Here is a 9,519-nt window from a genome sequence, read left to right on the forward strand (position 1 = left end):
ATAATCAGATAACTTAAACAGCCAACAGCAAAAATAACCCAAGCAACCCACTGCCTGATTCTTGGACACACAGCCCTTACTCTGTTGGGAATTAATCTGCATACAGCCCTTAACACAGCATTCAATTCATTCTGCACACGACAAATTCTCAAACAAACAGCCCAATCTGACAGGATGGACCTCAAAGATGGAACCGGTTGGAGTCGGAACACGTTCGAATGTAGAGAATGGCACGGCATTCTGAGCATTAACGATTTTTGAAATCGAATGAGGGTTTTTCAAACCGGGATATCGAGCCTACCACTGAACACAGCGGGGAGGACTCAAACAAAGAGGTACACGACCTAAACACAACGAGACACGCTCGGGAGAGTCTCGAAACAAAAGGCGAGACCGTCAAATGAAAGAGACACGACACACAGGCGCGTAAACGAAGATGGGAGACCTTGGACCACGAGAAGCCAGTTCAATCTGGGTATTGTTTCCCACCCTTTCTCATTTGTGATCCTCACGTCACTCAACTCTCAAGCTCGGATTTTCTCTCAAAACCCTTTTTCTTACTTTTCTCTCAACTTACACCTCTCTATTCTTCAATCTCTCATTTTTCATCCCTCCCCGGGGTGATTGATGGATAAATAGAAAGGTGTGGGTTCACGCCCGATGCCGTTAGCTCGCAGCTATTTCTTCTGATGGGCAGAGCGCTATTCTGGCAAGTACGTCGACGACGGGGGAAAGACAGAACGCCTGGCTCGACTGTGCCCCTCGTTCATCATTTTAACCATTTTTTCGTTTTTGCTTTCTTACTAAAACAGTTTTGATCAAAACGAGAGTCGGATTAACGTACTTGTTCGACTTTTGATTTGAAAAGCATGCAAGTCAGGCAGCAAGCACTGAAAATTTTCCTTTTTGGGTCCAAGACAATGGTCCGGTTTTGGAAAATGAAATAGTTTTCGAGAAAATAGTCAACCTCAGTAAAAATTTTCAAAAACTATTTTTCAAACAGCTGATGCTCGACGAGCATGAAACTTACTCTTCGAGATGCGCAACCTCGGATCGGAGGCAATGAGAAATTGCCCCTGGTTTAAAGGGGGTGGGAGGCAACGGAAAGTTGCCCCTAGTTTGAATGGCGTCTCACGACGGCTTGTGGCAACGGAAAGTTGCCCTTTGTTTGGATGGTGCCGCAGCAGTCCGCAGACAGTCTTCATTGGCGGTGGTCGAGCTCTTGGACACAGCGATGACGAAGACGGTCACAACACATATATGGACACAATCACCTTGAAGGGTGTTGGCCACTGGACTTTGGGATGAAATCGAAACCATTACATGGACTGAAACGCTATGAAAGCGTTGGGGGCTGGACTTCATGATGAAGTTGCCTACGTATCCCAAACATGGGAATCAAGCCTTACGTAGTTCCGGTTAAGGTCCACTCGGGTATTTTAACCTTCACTTTGTTTGGCTCTTACTTTTGCCAAGGCGCCCAATGCGGGTTTTCGATCTTGCGAGCTTCTTTTCATTTTCTATTTCTTTTTCATTTCTTTTTCTTTTTCTTTTTTTGCATTTTGTTGTCTCTTTTTTTTTTTTTTTTTTTTTCATTCTTTCTTTTGTATTTTTCTCTTGCTCTAACTTTTGCCTGGACCGCCCTTCTGGGTTTTCGGCCCAGCGAGCCTCTCAAAGGGTAAAAGTGTAGCAAGTCCATGCCAAATGGTTTTTTTGAAATTGAAGCCTCTCTGTGTCTAGGAGAACGGCTGTTGCACTGATTTGCGGAGAATCCATCAGGGTTACTCTACGAGCTTCTTCCGGCGAGATCTACTCCTTCTGATTTGGCTTTGGGTGCCTCTTGCTCGAGGGCTACTTCAAAACTGGCCACACGGGCCTTTCATGGCGTTTGTCCGTTGAACTTTCTGAACATTCTGAACGGGTTCAAACTCGGAAAACAAATAGGTTGAATCTTGAGGCTGAGAGCGATCCTAGGCTGCGTAATCTCAAGAGCGATTCCACACAGGTCTTCGCAGGGCCGCGTAAAACATTTGTTTTTGAAAGTTTTTAAGAAAGCAACGAATCGCTCGCGCCGAAGATAGTGTGGAACCAATCTGGATCAGGCCAGGGTCCTTCTCAGTACTCACGCCGACAAGCATGGCTTTATTCATAAAAAGGCTTAGCACGCCTCTCTTTCTCTCAAAATGATCAAAATTTTGCAAAACCCGAGGAATTCCTTCCTCTTCGTTTTTATCACTGCAGTGTTCAAAAGTTTGTTTGTTTTTTTTTTTGAAAAACTTAGGTTAATGCAATGAGTTTGGCACATAGGAGAGCAGGCGAGATGTACTGTCAGCCCAATCAAATTTTCTGGCACTTATGCTGAAAGCAAGCATGAAGTTGAGATAGCAACAGCTGTTTCAATCGGTTCTGTTGGTGCAACTGGCCCCTCGGTAGAGACAGACTCAAAACAAAAACAGATAATAATAAAACAAAACGGTGTTCGGGACAACAACCCCAGAATCACCTGGTATTATATACAGCGGGGACTGACTCGATACAACAAGACAGACCCTTAAGCAAAAAAGACTGACTCAAGACAAAGAGACAGATTCAAAACAAAAGACTGACTCGATATCCAAGCCAGGATTTACGAAAACTCGGTTTCACCGATGCTCAAAAATGCGTGCCAGACGCTTCATCCAAAATGTACCAAATGTTGCCCACAGGCGGTTCACTTTACATACTCGCAGTATCTGAGCCCTCGAAATCCAACAACTGAGTGGTGACGGGCTTGCCCGAGGTGGGTGGTAGGATAACCTTGTTATCAATCAAATCCTGCACTTTATGACGAAGGCGGGAACAACCATCGGTACTGTGACCGGACTGTTGGTGGTACGCGCAGTACAAGGTAGCATCATGAGTGGCGGGGAGATTCTTCGGGAGTGGCCGGGGCTCCAAAGGCTTAAGATGCCCATTCTTCGCCAATATTAGCAATGCCCTAGACAAAGGCATGTGGAGGTCGTGAAAGACCCTGCGCCCTCGGGGTAGGTACTTTGCAGTTTGAGGATTCTTGCCAGATGCGCTGGCGAAAGGATCGGCTGGCGCTGCCTTGGCTTTTTGAACCTTTCCCGGTGCAGGGTTGGGAACTACTGGAATTGTCTGGGCATGACGGGGCCCGTCCCGGTTTTCTGTCTGGCTTGAACTGCCTTTGATCGGAGAGGGGAAAGCATCATCTACAGCTTTGGTCACTATCGCAGATGTTTGTTGCTTGTTCATCCCTCTGGCCTTCAGAGCCTCGACTGCCCACAGCAGTTGCTCAATGGGGTCGGCATCTATCTTTGCCTTGTCTTTTCCTTTGGCCTCAGCCTGATCAAGGGTCTGGGTTGGTGCTGGCATGTCGTGGCTATAGCCGGAAGCCACCTCTGGCTGGCTAAGCTCTATCATAATCCGCCCCAGTAGCGGGGGCTCCTGTGGTACGAAATTCCCGGCATACGGCGCCACTGGCGGTGAAGCCGACATTCCATAGGCGAGGTCCGCCACAGACCTTTGGAGATCGCTTATCATCCCCATCAATTTGAAGGTGGTGGGCTCACGAGCCTGGTATAAGTGGGGAGCCCAGACCAGGTGCACAACGGGCATCCTGCGCGGGTGTGACATACTGATGTTGGCCTCACTCTGCGGAGCGGTCCCCTGTTCCGATGCAGCTGCCATAACCACAATTTCTTCTGTATTTTGTGCCGCCATAAATCCTGCCTCAGCAAAGGGGAGACACTGGCTATTTCTGTATCAACTCTGCGACTCTCTGAACCTTGAAAGGAGAAACAAACAGCATTTCAGCCTCAATCGGATCAAATACGGGTGTAGCCAAACAACTGTACCCTACTGCCGATCACTGTTCCCAGAAATCACTGTTCCCAAAAACTGAACCCGATACCCGCGGATAACTGATTCCTACAACTGATACTGATACTCAACCATACTGATTCTGGCACCTTCGGGCCTGACACTCAAACTTGCAAATTGGTATATGCGTTCCTGTAGAGATACACTCTAAAAGCACATAGCAAGTAAAGAGAACAAAACACCCCTATGTTGGGGTAAGGTTTCCCTGTCCTATTTTGTCAGGAGCTAGGGTTTCACTACGCGCACAGCGGTTTCAAACAACCTATAAACGGGTAAGCAACCTGTCCTAGCTTGGAATGGTCACTATGGTTCCGAATATGCACTAGGTCGAATGGTCAAAAAGGGTGCCCCGGTAAAACCGGGGTTTGTGTTCCCATACTGTCAGAGCCCATAGCCGGTCAGCCTTATGGACATGCCTTGACAAGACAAGCCTCCGGCAAACCGTTCAGGAATGGCAGATGGCAAATGCTGTGTTCCTAGGCGCACCAATGCACATGCAATGCAAAGAAACACATAAATGAAGTCAAAACAGGATATCACGAGTTCGAGTCAAACTCTCTAAAAAATCCCCAACAGAGTCGCCAGAAACTGTAGACGCGCCCGCGTGGGGGACCTCGCTACAGTTCGGACTCGATTTGTGTCACGGTTCTTAATCTGAACCAAAGAGTCCAAATCTGGCAAATCGTTTTGAGAAACAGATTTTTGAAAAAGTAGTGCCAAACATGGACTGCTTTGCCAGATACAGAGTCGCCACCTAAATATTTTTTAAAATGGGAAATTTAGGAAACCCTGACTCGGTGCCAAAGGCCACATGTCCGTCATCACCGGAGTTGTCTCGGCTCGGGAGCTTGGGTACGATCGGGGAAGGTCAGCTATGAGCACCCCCTTTTGCCCGGTCCGAAGACCGGCCTCTACTAACCGTGATATCCGTTTTTGAAAACTTTATGTGTTCTTATCCCGTTTATTAGCCTAGTTACTATGTTATGCGCGCAGCAAACAAGTATAGACTAGATTGCCTAATTTGGAAATAAACATTGCATATCCGTTCGGTTTGAAAATGCTTTGGAATTTGCTACTCGCAAGTAGGCTAAAATACGGATTTCAACGAGTTTTTCCAACTCAAACAATCCAACCTTCACCCACAGGCATTCAAAATAGTTTAACACATAAGCATCTAGCCACATGTTAAACATGCTGTCATGGTAACATTCACACACATGTGACGTGCTAAAGCATTAAAATACTTACATAGTACTCCATGCCAAAACAAAGAACTTGTTAGCAAACATGCATGATCCAAGTCCATGTTGAGTGCCTAATGCATCGCATACAAAATGTCGCTAAGACAGGCTCGGCTAACCTAGACATGTCATGTGAAAATGCACAATTATCACAAATTCAGTTTGGAATTTGAAGTACATATGCAGTTAGCATGATGTACCGAGCCTAATGCATGTAATACAAATGCATGAATACACACATGCATAGCATAAGGTATGCTAAATTAAACGTGCCCTAATCTACCATCGTAAGCAGGTAAATAAAAGGGAAGAAAGACGTGAGGTTGGAAGACATACACACACTCACGCACACTTATTACAGATTTGCCCTCACTCGGAGGGATCGAATAAATATTACAAATTAATTAACTACGCAAGCTAATTAATATTACAAATTAATGTAATTAATGAATTAAATAAATTAATTAAAACAGGAAAACGCCTCGGGAAGCGCGCCACCATGCATGGGCTACCTCTGTTTTCTTTCCTCTGCTCCTCTGGAGGCTGTCAAAACCTCAGGGCTGCATCCCTGGACACTGGGGAGTGCCACCGGCTGAGTGAAATTACCACCGGCACTTGTGTGTGGCCATCGGCACAAAATGGAGTCTATCGGCAGAGGAAAGATTGGCGGCCGGCACCTTACACTGCCGGTCGGCAAAGAAAGCCTACAGAACCTGCAACTCACAGCAACAGAGGGCAAAACAAAGCATGGCAGCACAATTCAAGGCATGTATGCAATAATCATGTCCCTTATCATGTTTGCGACTCAAAGGGACATGTGCCTCGGTTCTCGGACCACCAATCACGCATTTCCATGCAAGATGGCCCAAAGAACCAAGTATGCAACTTTGATTTCAAATGTATGCAAACCAATCAAACAAAACTCCCAATCCCTATCACCCAAGTCAAGGGACAAGGAATGCATGCAAGATGTAATGCAACCTAGGCATACAAGCTAGGAATGCAACATGACATGGCAAGGCACTTATGCAATCATGCAAGCATACATATGGTAATTCAAATGGATGGCAAGATGGACTTATACATGAATTAGGCAACTCTAATAAGGCCTAAACAGTGGCCAAAGTGCTATAAAATGAAGGCCAAATGGCATGCACACACACATGCACATAAGGGCCAACACTTAAGCACAAATGAAACAACATTCAAGCACACTTGAAAAGAGGAAACATGGACAATTAGCATGCAACATGAGCCCCAAAATCATGCTATAAAATGATGCCAAATCAAGTTATAAATCAAGTCGAGCATGCAACAAATGGCCTAAGTGTTCAAAGTAAACCAAAGTGGCATTGAGCTACACTTAACAAGACCAAACAAGGCATGCATTAAGCAACCAAAAACAGGTTTATAGCACATTAAATCAAGGCTAAAGGGGCTTTTTAGATGGCATCTAAATGGCCCAAATACAAAGGCATACACCATGGCCAAAACATAGAGCATTGCAACACATGCTTTCAAAGCATTAAAGAGACATGCAGGGCAATCCAACAAGCATGGAAATGGGACTGAAATAGCATGTAGAATGATCCCAAATCACCAAAACAATGCAAAGATGGCATGCTACACATGCACATACTCAAGGCCAACAAGCCCAAATACAAAGGGGCTATATAAAGCATGCCAAGATCAACCCAAACGACTATGGACAGAGCTAAAACATGGCAAGACAAGCACAAAATCTTCACAAGACTAAGCCTAAAACATGCTCCAACAAAGGCTAACAACCTAAGGCATATTAAGGCAAAAATAAGGCATTACGTGGCAACTATGCTAAGCATGCATGAAGTTCCAAAACCAACTTAAAATCATGTTATATTATAGATATATAAGCATGAAAAACAAACCAAACATGCTCAACACACACTCAAGCATAGGCTTCCTTAAGAGGCCAAAATATGCCCTTTTAAAGGACAACAAGGAGAGGGGGTGGCCCTCTCCTTCTTGGGACTTCAAAGCATCATCTTCACCACTGAAATCCCTCAAGATTTCAGTGGTGAAGAGACCTCAACACCAAAATCCCGGAGCTAGCACAAAATGGCTCAAAATGAGGCCTTTTGAGGCCTAAGGGTGGTCAACAACCCTCAAACAACAAAACACTATTAATAAACAATAAAGAGGGCCTAAAAACAGAACTTTTTTATGTTATACAATAATCACAAAAACAGCTCTAAGACTAGTAGAAAATCAATGCAAAAAAGGGGGAAAAAAGGGACTAGAATCTCACCCTTGAAGACCCCTTCACAAATGGTGCTCCAATGGCCTCCTTGAGCTTGAATCAAACACCAAAATCTCAAAACAAACTCTTTAGAACCTCAGCTCCAAGAGGAAGGTGAAACACTAGGTGTTTGTGTGCAATAGTGAGACACAAAACACCTAGTGAACAAAATGAGAGGGAAAGGGAGATAGAATGTGTATATCTAACCCTAACCCTAGAAAAACCAGAGCTTGGTCTGTATTTTTCTCTCTCAAAAATGTCTCAAAAGATCTTTTTTTTCTTAGAGAGAGCCTCTCTCTATATGCCTCTTGTAAAGCTTACAAGACAAGCTTTGCAAGAGGGAGATCCCTCCATACACGTGTATGGAGGGGAGCAAAAGCAATACAGCTGTCTAAAAATATCTGCAAAAGCAGATGAACAGCAATCGGCCAGCCAAAAATGCCATCTTGGCCAAAAAGAGTGCCGACCGGCACAAAAAAGTGCTGACCGGCAACAAAGAGTGCCGGCCGGCAAACTATATTGCCGGTGGCAGAGAAAACCAGCCGGTGGCCTCTAGCCATTGCCGGTGGTGGGTAGGGATGGTCTACAAGCCCTACCCTGCCTCTCAAAGGCAAGATGCAAGTGTTTGGTGCAAAACCAGACACTAAACGGTTGAGTTCAGGGATTCTGAGGCAAGGCGCGCGAGCCGAGACCTCCGGGAACTCCAAACGAACACAAACATGGAAGATCACTGTGTGTTCAAACAGTGACATCCAAGTCTTGAGGACGGTCAAAAATGGGGTGTCTACAGCCAGCCATAAATAGTAGCATGTCGTCCAGAAATCTTAATAAATGCACAAAGAAAGACCAACAAAACCTCCTTCCTATCATGGATTGATCAAGGGAAGTGGTTGACCTTGGAAACTTAGACCATTTCATCACTAACAAGTATGAAATGAGCCAAATCTCCATGTGTTCAATTAACGTCCGATTGACCACCAAATCATTTCTTATCTTGTTCTATTTTAGTCCAAGTTTTATTACTTCATTTTAATTACCTTCTATTCCTTAATTCATTTAGTCAAAAAATGAAGATTAAGTCCTCTAATGGAGAGAAGCATCAAACCAAATGTTATTTTAGGCATGAGAGGGAGATCATGCAGTTGGTAATGAACCCCCAAAGGGATTAAACCATTAAGCACAATATCACCCCATCAAGCTTAAACAACACTCCTTTTGGAACAATTCTCAAAACACAAAGAAAAAGCCAAGAAATGAGAGAGGTTGCAGAGGTGATTAGAGGCGATCACAAGTATGGAAAGCAAGAAATAAATGCTATCAACTCAAATACCTTAGTTAGGCCAAAATAGGCTGAAGTTGAAGTAAAAACAACAAAAAGAGTAAGCTAAAATAATGGGAAATTTAAGCTAGTAGACAAGTGTAGACACCCCAATTTTTAACCGTCCTCAAGACTTGGACGTCATCGTTTGAACACTCGATGATCACCCATGTTTGTGTTCGTCTTGAGTTCTCAGAGGTTTTGGCTACGCACCTTGCTTCAAGACCTCTCGACTTGTTTGTTTTGTGTTTGGTTTTGCACCAAACACATGTTGTTTTGCTTCTGAGGGTGGGAAATAGCTTGTTCGCCATCCCTACACCTCACCGGCCATGGCCTGAGGCCATCGGCCCTGTTTTCTTGCTACCGGCCAAAAGAGTTGGCCGGTCGGCAATGTTTTTGGTCGGCCGGCCATTGTTTTGATCATCGGCCACTTTTCCTGGTCGAGACCTTTTCTTGCGGGAGCTTGACCCTTTTGAACCTTTTTTTTAGCTTCTTGAGAAAGCTTGAACCTTTTGAACCCTTGTTTTAGCTTCTTGAGGAAGCTTGAACCTTTTTTAGCTTCTCCAAGAAGCTTGACCCTTTTGCTCCAAGCTTCGAAAAGAAGCATGAACCTTTATTAGCTTCTTGAGGAAGCTTGACCCCTTTGCTCTAGCTTTCTCAAGAAGCTTGACCCTTTTGGCTTTAGCTTCTAAAAGAAGCTTGGCCCCTTTGCTCCAAGCTTCTAAGAGAAGCTTGGACCTTTGTTCCTCTATAAAAGAGGGCCTCTCCTTCAATTTCAAGGTTTCAAAAATCTGATATAT

The sequence above is a fragment of the Camellia sinensis genome, chromosome 8 (genome assembly GCF_055761805.1).
Source record: "Camellia sinensis isolate YWXY chromosome 8, ASM5576180v1, whole genome shotgun sequence".
Lineage (NCBI taxonomy): Eukaryota > Viridiplantae > Streptophyta > Magnoliopsida > Ericales > Theaceae > Camellia > Camellia sinensis.